The sequence below is a fragment of the Pseudorca crassidens genome, chromosome 5 (genome assembly GCF_039906515.1).
Source record: "Pseudorca crassidens isolate mPseCra1 chromosome 5, mPseCra1.hap1, whole genome shotgun sequence".
Taxonomy (NCBI): Eukaryota; Metazoa; Chordata; class Mammalia; order Artiodactyla; family Delphinidae; genus Pseudorca; species Pseudorca crassidens.
The window spans coordinates 24,208,565-24,224,373 of record NC_090300.1 but is presented as its reverse complement, the minus strand read 5'-3'; the positions used below and the strand labels follow the sequence as shown (position 1 = coordinate 24,224,373).

At 34.1% G+C, this 15,809-nt stretch overlaps 1 long non-coding RNA gene across 3 annotated transcripts in view; it reads right to left on the bottom strand.

Annotated features, from left to right (window-relative positions):
- The window catches only part of LOC137224725 (uncharacterized), a 51,311-nt gene that overhangs the window by 23,503 nt on the left and 11,999 nt on the right, over window positions 1–15,809 (bottom strand). Inside the window, exon 2 of one of the 3 annotated variants that reach the window (XR_010943477.1) lies at window positions 10,864–11,097. The exons of the other annotated variants lie outside the window; for them this stretch is intronic. This is a non-coding gene — a long non-coding RNA (uncharacterized lncRNA). The remainder of the gene's footprint in view (window positions 1–10,863; window positions 11,098–15,809) is intronic. 3 annotated transcript variants of the gene reach the window in all.

Here is a 15,809-nt window from a genome sequence, read left to right as displayed (position 1 = left end):
CTCACCCAAACTCCCCTCCCATCCAGGCTGCCACATAACATTGAGCAGAGTTCCCTGTGCTATACAGTAGGTCCTTGTTGGTTATCCATTTTAAATATAGAAGTGTAGACATGTCAATCCCAAACTCCCTAACCATCCCTTCCCCACTCCACCCACCTTGGTAACCATAAGTTCGTCCTCTAAATCTGTGAGTCTGTTTCTGTTTTAATTTTGTATTTATATGAGATGATGGGTGTTCACTAAACTTATTGTAACAATTATTTCATGATATATGTAAGCCAAATCATTATGCTGTACACCTTAAACTTGTTCACTGCTGTGTGTCAATTATACCTCAATAAAACTGGAAGGAAAAAAGAGAAATAAAGCATTAAGCTCTCTTGACACTTTTTTTTAAAGTTGTGTTAAAATAAATATAACATAAAATTTACAATTTTAATCATTTTAATGCCACTGTACACTTCAGTGGCATTAAATACATTTACATTCTTGTGCCACGAGCACCACTATCCATCTCCAGAACTTTTTCATCATCCCATATTGAAACTCTGTACCCACTGAACACTAACTCCCTAGTCTCCCTGCCCCCAGCCCCTGGTAACAATTGTTCTACTTTCTGTCTCTATGAATTTGGCTACTCTAGGTATCTCAGGTAAGTAGAATGACATAGTATTTGTTTTTTTGTAACTGGCCAGAATAAAATTACTACTAAAGAAAACTTTCCAAAGCATATTCTTCTAGTATGAATTCCAAATAAAAAAATTTTAGAAGGGAAATAGATGTATTAAACAGTGTGAAACATTTTGAGCATTTTATTGTGTCCTGGCAAATATTTTTCCTGAAATATATTGTAGAATCATCCCAATTCCTTAAATCCTTGTGAACATTAGACATTACTTAAGAATAAAAAGAGAAGGGCAAGGAGGAAAAAGAGTTGAGGAAAACTTTTTGCTAAGTATACCATCAAAAACATCACTTCTTTGTTTTAATTTTTTTTAACCCCAAAATCCTATTATTATCTTTTTGCTTGCATATACTTTTAATGATATGGATAATGTAGTCACTATTTTGGTTAATTTTTTTTTTCTCAGAGAAGCATTTGCTGTTCAATTACAGACATTTTACCCATTCTAAGTTATTCGCTACTTTGAGGAAGAAGTCTAAATTCTAACATATTTAAACATTTGTGCATACATATGGGCCAAAGATTCCATACAAGAAATTGATATTTAGCAGCACCTTATCCTGACAAAGTCCCAATGATCAAGGTTAAAAAGTAGATGCAATATTGTCTTTCTCTGAGCCTGTTTTTATCATAAAGCCAGAAACTCACATGCCATCACCTGAAAGAGCACATCTGTACTATCAGAAAGGATGCACACTTTTTCCAAGAATAGTATTAGAATGTGACAGATGATTAAACATCTCTGATCTTCATCAGAGCATCTTTACCTCTTTACCTCACCAGAGTGCTGTGTTAAAGGTGGACAGCCCCTGAAGAAGGTACAAGCCCATGAATCCACCAAGTGCTGAACTTCTTCCTGGCCCTAATGTGCTCGGTAGACTTCAGCTGGATGTGAGCTCTTGCCTCAAGCTATTTACACCGTGATCAGCCTAGTAATTAGCAAAATGTTTAATATAATATAGAAGCAATTAGGAGGTGATAACATGCAATTAAGATGTGTTTTCAGATTAAAGATTTTATAGTGCTCTTTTTCTTGAAAAGATAAAGTGCCTATCTCAAAATGTCAAACTGCAGTGATTTAATCTGAATTATTTTCAATTAATATGCATGTATTCTTGCGATGTGTTCACCGTTGTTATTGACATTGATAAATTAAGCTCATCCCAGCTGAATTTATCCTTGAGTCACTCTATATTTCCTGAATGTCAGCTCTTCATTCGTATTTTTTTTCTTTGCCTACAAGCTGTGAGTGATCTAACTCTAAGTCCCTTGATTCATCCCTGGGATTACAGTGATGTGTCAGTCTGGAAGAACAATAATCTGAAAGGGCACTGTTATAAATAGAGTGTTAGAATATAATTGTTTGTCATGTCATTTCTCTTCTTTAAATTCCCTTGAGTCCTGTTGAAGTAATTTAGACAGCTAAGATGACAAGAGTCTTGAGACTGTACTTATAGAGTTGTCCAACACATCTTTAGCCTATTCTGCCTTTTGAGACCATCTTGTCTGCAAAGTAGGAAAAGCAAACATCAAATGAGTTTTGACTACAGTGTGGATTTAATTTGAGAGTTTACACAGGCTACTCTTTGTACAGTACAAGCATTATGCCTCCTAATTCATCTGTACGTGTTGGGACAATGGCTGTTAAATGGCATTTAAAATTAATTAGAAATTGTCATGAGTGAGCACTGCAGCCGTTGAAGATAACTTAGAGGAATTAAATATTTAATGTGTAGGAGTTTATTGGTGTTGTCTTTTTTGTAAAGACAATGTGCAGATGAATGGGTTGGGAGTAAAATATTTAATTTTTAGCTGTTATTATTTTATATCAATTTCACTATTTGTAAATTAAAACTAATATTAATGATTACAGCAGTAATACATGCCCTATAATATGGTGATAAAATTAGAAACAAATCTAATATTTCTTTCTAAACAAAATGTACAGAAATGCCTCACATCTGAGAATTATTATTTATTAAGAAGCACTTCAATTTACAGTTGGTTTAGTACTTAAAATTGTATCTTTACAAATTATGAATGAGTGTAATTTAAGAGGTAACAGTTCATAGAATAATGAAAATACCTTATGCCATGATGGATTTACAAGTACACTTATTAGATCTAGTAAATAAACATTTATCTTAGGTTTAACTGAATTTTTTTACCTATCCAAGTTCACTAAAATGAAGAAAATGAATGTTTTGACAAAAATTGTCATCTTTGTAAAGAAAGAATTTAACATTCTTTACTTGATAGGTTTTGTGAGTTTGACATTATCAATGTTTGTGGCCTATGGTCTTTGAAGTGGGGTGCATCCCCCTAGAAGAGCCAGACAATCCTTGAAGTATGCAAACAAAATATTATATTCTTTAAATTATATTTACATTTCATCTAAAAATAAGAAATACATTTAACTTTCAATATGTAAATGACATCCCTGTCCTCACTCTGTCCTGTGTCAAGGGCTCACACAGAGGCCATATGTTATATATGCATGTGCAATGTATCCTAGGCAAGAGAGCAGTTCACAGCGTAGAGGTATCAACGGAGGAATCATCAAGGCATTTGTTTGCTTGTGTTGTATTTCCATACAGAGCATAGTTAAGTGGATTTGTGGACTATGTTAGTTTTAATTAAGCTAGCCCTCAATATTGACAAGTGACTTTATAAGTTTCCAGCAAAGAAAATGCAGCTGAATATATTCATCATGCCAGTGTGAGTGAATTTAAACAAAAATCTTGTCATAATTGGAGATGGGATTGAAAAATTAGCATCCTGATTTAGTAAGAGGGACCAATAATGTACCTCTTCCATTTAGGACTACTTGTCTTTAAGAAGTATCTTTTTTAGTGGTGACAACCATTAAGCAGGTATCAAAATAAATTAAACTTATTTATAATTTATAAAAAATAAGAATGTATATTCATAAATGTATATAAGTATATATAAGCATATGTATTTATAAAAGTAACTAAACATTTATTTTTTCTGTACAAACAAAATGTCATTTCTTCCATTAAATATCGTTCTAGTGATAAAAATAAGATTTGTAACATTAATAAATAAAATGAAGTAGACATTTTAAGTTTTTTTTTCTAGATGAATTTCATTCTAACTTTCAGAGTATCTTTTATGCATTCATAGAACGAATATGCATAAACAACAATAAAATATATTAGCTCAACTAGATAAGTGCACATATTAAAACCAAACAGTCATTTTTGTAAACATTTGGTCTAATCAAGCAAATAATGTTTGATCAGGAAAGTTTACAGACTACTGTTATAGACAGCCAATCCTTTGCCCATTCAATATACTGAGGTATGTAAAGTGTGTTTAAGTGTATGTGAGCTTAAACACACACACACACACACACACACACACACAGGTGCACAAAAGTATATTCCAGAACCCATATATAAGCTTATGTAGAAATGTACTTTCATTTAATATACCTTTATTAAATATCAAGGTACTGTACTAAGTACGGGATAGAAAATATGCAATGGGTTTTGCTTTCAAAGGAAACACAGTGTGAAATTCTCACATGGTTGCTGCAAAATTATTTGAAAAAACATGATGGAGAGAAGGTCAGTATAATAGTGAAAATTATGTATTAGAAAAATATCTGATAATTATCCTGCTGTAGGAAGTAAACACATTTTTCTGTACAAATTATAATAATAAATTATTATTTATATTATTTATATTTATACATTAATTATTATAAAAATATATATGAAAACAAATATAGTTAGGCCCTATGCTATTGGCATCTTTTCAGGTCAAAAACTGTCATATTGGTGATGTATGTCCACTAAACGTCATAGAACAAAGTTTCCCTTGACTTTATACAGCCCCCATTTCTTTCTAAGACTGTAAAAACCTAGAACAATGTCTTGCCTATGGTAGGTGCACAATAAGTATTTGTTGAATATTTATCAGCACTGTTATTAGCACAGTATTTCTCATACATTGTTATTACCTAGTCATGCTAATCACCTTCTCCCTACTCTCAACCTCTTTTTAGAGAACTTATTGCTTGCTGGCCACAGCTGATGGACAGCTAACAAGTGCCCAGTTTGAATGTCTCTCCAAAATGAGAAACTGGCGTCCAAACTAGGCAGGGGCAAAGCATCTAATTAAGCTTGGTGAGATCTCCTGGGACCCAGACCACGACGAGGATGTGAAGCACTTGGCAAATTCAGAGAATTAGGATGATTAAACATGGTTTTGTAAAAGTTGCTTTGAGGATTCTGATGAATAGTATCCTGGGTCACCAAGTCACATAGACCTTAAGTCCATGCTTTGCACTGGACTAAGTTTAACTGGCAGTCCAGAGACAGAGAATGGGCATTCAGACTCTAGCTATTTGATTTTTACACTTCAGTGAATGATGTCCTAGTGTAAGAACGTTTCTCTGTGGCTGATCAAATCAGACTTTACTTAAAAATTTGATTGAGCTGGTTTTCTAGCTTCAGAAAATTTCTCAAATGGTTTTTACTGCTTAAAGGAATGTAGATAAATACTGTGTCTGATGTGTACGTCCAATCTCTCAGTTCTTTCTGATTCTACAATGTACTTACAGGTAATCTGAGGAAGACACACCAATCAACAAATTGTGTTGGCAAAATGATAAAGAATATTGATCCATTTGAATGATACATTTAAATAGATTTATTTATATACCAGTCATTCAAAATAATCAATATAAATTTTTTAATATTAACATTTTGTGCATTTGATAAAATCATCTTGAATTCAATCAGATCAATAAAGTATTGCTTAAAATTTCTAACATTTAATTTTTAACTGGCAAAATAGATTCTTTTAAGTTTATTCATGTCAATAAACAAAAATGTTTTATCTATAAATCATTTCACACATTTAAAAGTTTATATTTTAGATAAGTGCCTCAATAGAATATAATTTCTGCCATTATGTTACTATTAAACAAGAAAGTGTGTTTTGAGGTTAATTTTTAGAAAATGTTCTGCAATTATTTTAAACAATCTAAGCATAAGATGCTATATGAAAATTGCCATTACTTTTATCAGAGAAAGAGCACCCATCAAACACTAAAAGCAGTTTCTAATATTTGTATAATTTGAGGATAATTTTTCAGCCACCTTCTTATATGGAGGTGATCATAAAAAGGACACTCAGCCCTTAATTAGTATTCTGCATATTATCAAAATGATGAATAATCTACTGGTATTCAGGATAGACTCATGATTTTAAACTTATGTTTATCTGTTTGTTTTTAACCAGTCAATAAGGAGTTAAGTTCCTCTCCACACTACTCAGGTTTTTGGCTCATTGTGGCTAAACAAAACAATGGAACAATAATACTTATCTTCTTAAAATAAATGTATATTAGATATTTTCATAAACACTTGAGAACATGCAGTGTTTTTAACAATGAAATATTTCAGTGCATCAGCAGCTAAGCTAAGAATCTGTAATGTAGCCTTTTAAAATTTTCCTGATCAAATTTAATTCTACTGGGTGATATAAAGGATCCATTTACATTTCCAACATTTAAGGAAAATTGAAAGAAGAGTTTTAACAGCTGTGCAGTTTAGTTACAATTGTTTGCTAATAAAATATTGATTTTATTTCAGAGCAAGTAAAAATTACCAATAGCAGCAATGCCCCCAACTAACACACAGACTTCATTATGTCCTACCTAGACTTATGCATGTGTTTATAAAATGTGGGCTTTCCGCTTTACAATACGTCAAATAACTAACTAATTTTGAAAATCCGATCTTAAAACCTAATTCAGGGGGAAAACCTCTCAACCTAACAAAAGGAATTATTGCCGGAGATTAAACTGCTTGATGCTCTTCATTGTTCTAGTTGAGTCAGGAGGGAATATTAATTGAGATGTGCCATGGATTCCGGTGTGTGTTCCATAGTGGTTCACAGGTTTCCTGGTGGTCCTTCCAACAGGAATAGCATAAATGAGTGGAATAAGACAGATCATTCTGAACCACAGTAGTTAAGCCATTGTTCTGTTTGGCACAAAAGGTAATGGTTGGTTGATTTGCTTTATTTCTGTGCTGTTCTGATTTTTCCCTCATACACCCTAATCTCTGCCACTTCCTCTGTGAGTCATCAGCAGCTGGACCCAGTGAGACCACAGGAAATGGATCCTAGAAAAGAGCTCTAATGGAGCTATTACTCAAGTTCAATTCTCTTTAAGTCTGGTAAGAACTGAGAGTAACAGAAGATAGAAAAAAAGAATTATTTTGCATTTTCTGCTTTGAAGAGCCTCCAAATCATGCTGACCTATTTATATTTCTCTGCAGACACACGATAGATGTATTTATCTCAGTAGTTCTTATGCACAAATACACTGTAGATGAAAAAAATAAGAATATTTTACACTATTACCCACAGTAATTTAATTATTTCTGCTGGAGTTTTTTTGTTTATTGGTTTGGTTTTGTAGTAGTTTATTTTCTTTTGCAAATTCCAAAAGCAATATCTTAGTACTTTTTTTCCCATGTAGAATCTATCCAACAGTTTCTGCTAGTCTACATCTGATACAGTTACTATGATAACCTCCATTAAACATAAACATCCCTATTTTCTCACCACACGAGGGGATCTTGAATTGGATTTACAAAGAGCAGCTTGATTTATGGTTGTTTTCTCTCCACCTTATTTGAAAACAAAAACAAAAACTTAGCATGGCATCAGGCTTTGATATGAGGGAGTTCCCATAGTCTACTGGCAAAATCTCTAGCTTATCTTGACTAGAGATTAGGCTAGAGATTTTACTAAAGAGGAAGGTGTCAGGTACACCTGAAACTGTGGCTATGGTGCTAGGCTATTTAACAAGACTCTGAATAAGACAGCCCCATATCTCAGGCTTCTACTATCCCTTTACTCCTCAAGTGGAATCTCAGTCTCCTTCAACTAAAAATAGATATTTAAAAATGCGCAAAATATTAAACAAAGCTTATTTGTTAATACATTTCTCCTACACATGGTATAAAGGAAATCTGTAGGAATTACAACCACAGATGATAGTGTCTCTTCGTTGACCAGAAGTATAGGGAAATAAGATGAGATCTCTGAAAACAATTATGGACATAGAGAGAGTGTGCAGTCCTCTAGTGCTGGAGGCCCCTCTCCCCACTATACCCTCTCTACCCATGCAGATTTGCCTTTTTCTATTACTCTCACACAGTACCTCTTTGCTGCGGTCCCTACATCTGTCTTCTCAGCATGCCATGTGCAGAACAGAAGGCTCTATCTATTGAACCCAACCTGACCTTCATTCCACAAGGGTCATGTTTCCTGAAACTCTTTAGGCATCCTTCCCTTCCCTTCCATACTTTAATGGCAAAATTGTTGTAAAAGATCTAATGATTTGCTCTACTTAGGAATATCTTCAGCCAACAGAAGACTCCAAGAGTTTAAAAAAAGGCAGTATAATTCTCTCATACATCTACATTTAAAATCTATTCCCCCTGAAGGGGATTAAGTCTAAATTATTGTGTCAGTAAGAAAATGACTTTTTTAGCCTTAGTTATATTAGGAATTGGGAAGTTTTAAATATCGTATATGTTAGTATTAATTCATTCTAAAAGTGTATTTTTAGTACCACAGAAATGCCTACAAAAATGTAATGTTACTTTTCCAGAGAATTTTATGCTCTCTATCTAATTTTAAAAAAATCTTTGGGAAGTTGTGAAATATTAGGGGATCTAAAGATTCAATATTTATAAATCCCACATCTGTCTTCAGCGATGGGTGCCTTTAAAAGTAACAACCTCAAGTCCTGAAAATAACTCTGTTTTTTAAAAATATATGTGTTTTACATTTTATGGCATCACCAGATATTCTGACTCATAATTACATACCAGAAAATATCACTATACCTTTCTCAAAATGAGTGACATGGTAGACAAGCCCAGTTTCACCAGTTTAAATGTAAATTAGTTTTTGGTTAGGAAAAAATAATTAAGATTTATTCATGTGTTTTGGAGAAATTCACTAAGTTTTATAGCATCTCAGTGCAAATTAATCCCTGATTAATGCTCATTTGCTTTCATGCGTGATCTCTGGTACTAGGGACTCAATACTTTCCCCCATATGTTTTAGCTTTTATTCATACAGCATGGATTAGTTTTACATAATAAGACATCTGACAGTTTTCAATCTTTTGATATAATGAGAGGTTAGGATAAGCCTGAAAGCCTTCCGGTTATACTTAGTTTTAACAGATTTGTTTGTTTTACAATGGAAATGGTTTTTTTCTTTAAAATTTTGAACTATTTACAGTTGCTTGTTTTCTTTTACTATTATAATATTTACGATAACATTTGAAATACTCTAGAATTATAAAGTGGCCTCAATGACCTTTGTTTTACATGAAACACAAAACAGATCACAATGAGAATTTCCAAAAGGGATGCATGTTTTGTAACCCGAGGAATAATGGTGATAGAAAATGACCCTGTATTAATCACTAATGCCTTTTTCTCATTACTTACTCATTTTCTCCATAAAGATTTGTTAAGCATCTGTAATATATAAGGCATTTTGCGAGGTACTTTTTACTTAAACACAAGCAGATAATACTTCAGCTTTACAAAAAATTATTAATAAGAGAATAACTACCTTGATATTTGCTGTATAATTCTTTTTAAAATGTCCCTTATCCTCCTGAATAAGTTTGCAAATATTTTATTTCATGGAACCTCTGTACTCCAAGAAAACAGAAAGGAAAACTCTTCTGTTATCTTCTCCAAGCTCTCCCACCACAGAGCTTTTGCCCATGCAGTTTTCCCAAACTAAAATGTCTTATCCCTTTACCTTTTCTTTACATTCTAGCAATAGACAGTGTGAGGGAATTAAGTCTCAGTCTCTCTTGTCACTCATGATCAAAACGATGATAAGTTAAAACTAGAAAACAGAAGGGGTCCTAAGAAGCCATCTCTTCCTTCTGGTACTGTTTTGTATCTATCTCAGCAAAGTAGGGATGAAGACCAGTGATGACTCTTGGAATACATGCTCTTCAGCAACCACTCCACAGAGAACCAGGTATTGGCTGAAGTCATAGACAAATAGTTTGGTAATAACGGGTTCAGTGATGAGTTTGGGGGTGGGTAGTGTAGAAAATTGGAGCAGGAAATTTGAGTAATGGAGGGGAAAATGCTAGGAAACTTTCAGGTTACCACAAATGGGATGCTCTCACCATCACTGTCTGTAAAGACCTGCTTTACTTTGTACCAGTTGTATTTTTTGGATGCTAAGGCATACTATAGAAAATATGAGCCTAAGAGATATTTGGTCAATAAGGGATTTGGGCACTGAATTAATGTTGGAGACAATAACAACATAAGAATAAACTTATGGGGAAATTCCATATTTATTGCATTTTAGGAGGAATAGGACAGCCTTCCAAATATATTGAGATCTATTGGGAGAAAGGAAGCTTTCCAAAGTGTGATAAAGATTCAATGCAGGGCTTCCCTGGTGGCGCAGTGGTTGAGAGTCTGCCTGCCGATTCAGGGGACACGGGTTCGTGTCACAGTCTGGGAAGATCCCACATGCCGCGGAGCGGCTGTGCCCGCGAGCCATGGCCGCTGAGCCTGCGCGTCCGGAGCCTGTGCTCCGCAACGGGAGAGGCCACAACAGTGAGAGGCCCGCGTACAGCAAAAAAAAAAAAAAAAAAAAAAGATTCATTGCACCCATTACACACTTAGAATAAGAATGACAATATGGAGTATGGAAGTATTACCTATGAGACTACAAGTTTCAACTTACAGTCATCTATAAAAATATCAATGAATATGAAGTCATATCATAAAACCAGGGAAATTAGAAAGGGTGTCTCACAGGAAGGAGCAGTAAAGATGTAGTTCAAAGCATGAATCTAAAGTCAGACAGGTCTAGGTTTAAATCCAAGCTCTACCTTTATTAGAAATGTTACTTTGGACAAATCACTTCTCTGTTTCAGTTGCCTCATCTGTGCAATGGGAACAGTATTAGCCCCTGCCACATAAACTAGCAGTGACTATGCAGTGATTAGCTCAGTGCCTATGATGAAGTTGTCACTACAGACAAATCTTTATTACTGCTTCTCAGAATTCCCACAGCAATTTATTAGTACCATTGCAATGTCTATATTGCGTTATAGTTATTTATGTATTTACCTTTCAATTTCTACAAAATTCTTGCTGCAGCTTTAATCCACATCAGTTTCAGCTTTGAACCAACACATTGCCTCAAAAACTGTCTTTTCCGGAAGAATTATTTGAAGTCGTCAGAGTAATGTCGCTGAAATGGCAGCATAGAAGACCTCAGCCTCCATCCAACTTTAAGAAGCTAAGAGGTCATCCCAAAATTTCAATCCAAAATGTTCTTCTCCAAGACACATTATAATAAAACTGTTTAAATCAAAGACAGAAAGCAAATTTTAAAAGCAAGAAGAGAAAAAAAAAACCCATCTCATACAAAGGAATCCCCCTGTGGCTATCAGAAGATTTCTCATCAGAGACCTTGCAGACCAGGAGAGAATAAGATATATTCAGAGTGCTGAAAGAAACTGGCAACCAAGAATAGTTAACGCAGCAAAGATATCCTTCAAAAATGAAGGCGAGGACTTCCCTCGTGGCGCAGTGGTTAAGAATCTGCCTGCCAATGCAGGGGACACAGGATCAATCCCTGGTCCGGGAAGATCCCACATACTGTGGAGCAACTAAGCCTGTGAGCCACAACTACTGAGCCTATGCTCTAGAGCACACATGCCACAACTACTGAGCCCACGCCACAACTACTGAAGCCTGAGCACTCCAGGGCCCACGTGCCGCAACTACTGAGCCTGCGTGCCTGGAGCTCATGTTCTGCAACAAGAGAAGCTACCACAGTGAGAAGCCCGTGCACCACAGTGAAGAGTAGCCCCCATTTGCCACAACTAGAGAAAGCCCATGCACAGCAACAAAGACCCAATGCAGCCAAAAAAAAAAGAAAAAAATTATAAAAAAAAAAAATGAAGGCATGATAAATACTTTCCCTTAAAAAAAAAAAAGCTGAGCTCATCACCACTAGACTTACAAGAAATGCTGAAACTTCTTCAAACTGCAACAAAAGGATGCTAATTAGTACCAAAAAAATGTATAAAAATATACAACACTCTGGTAAAGGTAAGTATGTAGTCAGATTCAGAATACTCTAATATTGTAATATGGCAGTGTGTTAACCACTTGAATATAAAGGTTAATGGCAAAAGTATGAAAATAGTAATAACTACAATAATTTGTTAACAGATACACAATACAAATAGATGTAAATTGTGAAATCAAAAATATAAAAGAGGGTGTAAAAAGACTAACTCACAGAAACACAGAGTAGAATGATGGTTACCAGGTGTTGGGGAATGGGGGAAATAGGGAGTGTTGGTCAAAAAATGTATTTGATAATTTGTTGAATTTTTTAACAATCTCTTTTCAAAAAGGATTTGAAGAGACATGAAGAATATTTATAATTTCATTTAAAGAAAAGTATGTGTTAAAGTATAATCAATATTTATTTAATGAAATATTAACAAATATTTGAATTCATTAACCAATCAAATAGGTTGTATTTATGTAATAAAAGGGTTGAGTTAGAGCTGAGAACACCTGATTTTGGATCTAGGTTCTGCCCCTTATTTCAGTGTTTGAGAAAAGGCTTTATAGTTCCTGAACCTCAAAAACTGTGAAAAATAATTAAAACTGAATGAGATGCCATTATGTGAAAGCAACCATTCATAGTGCCTGGCAACCAATGACACTTAGGAAAGTTTTAGTGATACTGCCTTTAAATGGATACACAAAATATCTCAGAATTATTTTATTGCATTGTCGGATTTTTATGTCTCTCCCACAAAGTATGTATCCATGAAGCTAACTCATCTATGAGGCTGTACACAAATAATTTGAGATTAGTTATGGAAGAATAACAGGAAAATGAGAAAATTCCCCAAAACAAATAAAATGAGATAGGATGTTTTTCTTAGATCCTTTCATTTCCTCCAAAGTAAATTCATCCTGTATCTATTGATTAGAATATGCTGATACATTTTAACAAGACTCTTAACATGAAAATATAATTTATCCTATATTTTATTAAACAGTTATTTACTCAGTATTCTATTAGTTTCCTAGGACTGCCATATCAAAGAACCACAAACTGCGAGGCTTACAAAAACAGAAATCTATTCTCTCACAGTTCTGGAGGCTAGAAGTCTGAAATCAAGGTTTCAATAGGAACATGTTTCCTCTGAGACTCTGGGTAGAATTCATTTTTGCCTCTTCCTAGCTTCCAATGCTAACTATCAATCCTTGACGTTCCTTGGTTTGAAGCTGCAACACTCCAATTTCTGTCTATGTTGTAACATGGTGTTTTTCTCCTGTGTCTATGTCTTTTCTTATAAGGACACCATTTTATTGGATTTAGGGTCCACCCTAATAAACCTCATCTTAATTTAATTACATCTGCAAATACCTTATTTCTAAATAAAGTTACAGGGCTTCTGGCCGTGCTCTGCAACAAGAGAAGCCACCGCAATGAGAAGCCCGTGCGCCGCAACGAAGAGTAGCCCCTGCTCACCGCAACTGGAGAAAGCCCACATGCAGCAGCGAAGGCCCAACACAGCCAAAAATAAATAAATAAAACAAATATAAATAAATAAATAAATAAAAAGTTACATTCACAAGTACCAGAGCTTAGGATCTCAACTTATCTTTTCAGGGATACAGTTGAACCCATAACACACCCCTATTATATAGCAGGTAATATTCAAGGCATGGAGGACTAAACAGTAAAAAAGCCAAAAAAAGAAAGTCTTACAATAATAATATCCACCTCTGTTTTGGGAAAAGAAGGTTTGGGCTCCATATCTGCTCAGGAGTTCCTCCTTGCAGAATTTCTCCATCCCAGCCATTTATCAGATACACCAGTGTTCTTTACAAATTCAGTTTCCTTCCAGATTTGTAGATTAGAAAAAATGGCTCTCTTTTTATGTTCAGCTTAGTAGGTGAATATCTAATAGTAGATTAAAGCTAAAAAGTATCAAGAACACATAACCACAAAATTCTCTTGTATCTGTTTAACAGATGTGGAAACTCTACCCATCTTATTACTCTGATTGTATCACACTTGTTAGGCAGTAACAGTGGTGTGCACAGCCCTCCAATTATAGAATTAGACATGTCCTGACTCAGTTGGCAAGTTGGACAAAGACAGTGCAAACAAACATCAGGAGGATGTGAGTAATAATAGGGAAGAAAATTCAATGAATTACTGTTTGTTGCCAGTATTATTCCATATTATAAATGTCAAAATTCTGAGAGTTAAATGGAAAAAATGAAAAATCATATTTAGATCATTAGAGGAATCAGTACATACTTCTTAGAACATTTCAAGAAATTTATAGGAAAAGCTAATTTCTCCCTAATCACCTTTCAGTTCCATACCCTTTTTTGTGTGTTGTTGCATGGTTTTATGTGTGGATATGTGTATTGTTTTAAAGAAAACAAAATAATGCCATTATTGTGTACAATTTACAACTTGTTTTCTTTTCACTAGCAGTTCTATCACATACTGAGAATGATATAAGATCACCAGTGATTATGAATTTATCAATTTATCCTATTGAATCTGTCAGGTTTTGTTTTTTATATTTTGAGACTATATTATTAGTTTCATACATATTTAGGATCACAATAACTTCTCAGTAGATTAACAATATAAAATCATATGAGTTTATCATATAAAATATCTGTCTCTAGTCCTACTAATACTTCTTGCCTTAAAAACTATTTTCTCTGATATATGAAAACTAAATAACTTTTCTTTTAGTTAATGTTTTATGTTGTATTTTTTTTACCATCTTATTTCTTTCAAACTTTTTGACTTTTTCTGTTTAGGGATGTCTATTATAGACAGTATACAAATGAGTTTTGTTTTTATTTTATCTAGCTTTATAATTTTTAAAAATCAAGTTATTACATATTTAATGTGATAATAATTTAGCATTAATTCTACCCTTTTAGTATTTGTTTTCTATTTCTCCCACCGAATTTTTTTAAAGTCTGCAATTTTATTTTAATTAAACTTTTTATTTTGAGGTAACTGTAGATTCACATGCCTTGTAAGAAACAATATAGAGGGATCGCATGTACCCTTTACACAGTTTGCTGCAATGGTAATATCTTGCAAAACTATAATACAATACCACAACAAGTATACTGACATTGATATAGTCAAGACAGAAAACCTTTCCCTTACCACCAGGGTCCCTCATGTAGCTCTTTTGCAGCCACATCAACTTCCCTTATACTTCCACCCCTTCCTTAAACCCTGACAACCATATATGTTCTCCATTTCCATAATTTTGTCATATCAAAATGTTATGTAAATAAAATAATGTAATACCATGTAATCTTCTGAGACTGGCTTTTTTTCACTCAGCATAATTCTCTGAATATGTATCCAAGTTATTTTGTGTATCAATAATTTGCCTTCTTTATCGCTGAGTAATATTCCTAGAGGATATGCTGCAATTTGTTTAATCATTCACCTGTTGAAGAACATCTGTGCTATTTCCAAACTGAGGCTATATATGTTCATGTATAAGTGTTTACGTAAACATAAGTTTTTTAGTTCTCTGGAATAAATACCCAGAAATATACAGTTGATCCTTGAACAACATGGGGGTTAGGAGCGCCAGCCCTCTATGCAGTCGAAAACCCACTTATAATTTACAGTTGGCCCTCCATTTCGAAGTTCTTCCATATCCATTGTTCCGCATATACAGATTCAACCAACTGTGGATTGTGGAGTACTGTAGTATTTATTGTTGGAAAAAGTCTGAGTGTAAGTGGACCCTCAGAGTTCAAACATGTGTGGTTCAAGGGTCAATTGTAATTGCTGGTCATATTGTAGTTGCATATTTAGTTTTCATACATTTTTTAAAACCGCCAAGCTGTTTTCCAAAGCAATTGTACCACTTTACATTCTCTCCAGCAATCCAGTGATCCAGTTTTTTTTTGCATCCTTTGATAAGTTTATAGTGATATCTCACTGTGGTTTCAATTTGCATTTGCCTAATGGCTGT